Source organism: Peromyscus leucopus, chromosome 7, assembly GCF_004664715.2.
Source record: "Peromyscus leucopus breed LL Stock chromosome 7, UCI_PerLeu_2.1, whole genome shotgun sequence".
Lineage (NCBI taxonomy): Eukaryota > Metazoa > Chordata > Mammalia > Rodentia > Cricetidae > Peromyscus > Peromyscus leucopus.
In genome coordinates this window covers 18107948-18108723 of record NC_051069.1, presented here as the reverse complement: position 1 = coordinate 18108723, position 776 = coordinate 18107948, and positions in this window count along the sequence as shown.

Genomic DNA, 776 nt, shown 5'->3' with positions numbered 1-776 from the left:
GGAGAGATTCCTCTGTAGCAGTAATTGTTGGAGATACCATGGTTGGGGCTGGACAGTTAGTTCAGCAATTAAGAGGGCGTACACTGCTCTTGCAGACCACCTGAACTGAGCTCCCAGCACCCATATTGGGTGAGTCACAGCCACAACTTCATCTGCTGGAGGATACAATGCCCCTGGTCTGCGCTTATGTGCATATTCACACACAGATGCACATAATTAAACACGAGTAAACAAAGGGACCCAGGGTTGCTAGGATGATTATTGCCTTCTTTTTGTGAGGTATGTATACTGTAGCTTCCCCGGATATCACAAAGTGCCCAGGTTGCCTGCTGTCAACCAGGGGCTGGTTTGAGACTGAACAGTCAGACTGAACATGGCCGGAATAGGTGTGTCTGTGTCTGTAAGGAATGCTGAGAGTCCTGACAGTGGGACTGAGACTGTCCAGTCAGCAGCCCAGCGTCATAGAAGATGGTGTGGGAGGAATTACAGCCTGAGAAGGGGGACCAGCAAGAGCAGCCCCAGGGAGGCTGAAGGGAGGAGCTCCATTCCAGGCTTTGCTCAACCTGTCCATCTGCGGTTCTGTGACTTGGCAGACGTAATGGAGTGCAGTTGTTAAAAATGTGGTTCATGGACTGCCAGCACGAATAGAATTACAGGAATAGAAATCGGGGCATCACACCGCAGACCTGAATTCAGATCTCTGGAGCTGAAGCCCAGTCCCACCCTGTTGGCCACGTACTGGCATCCTCCTCCACCCAGGGCACTGAACCTAGACT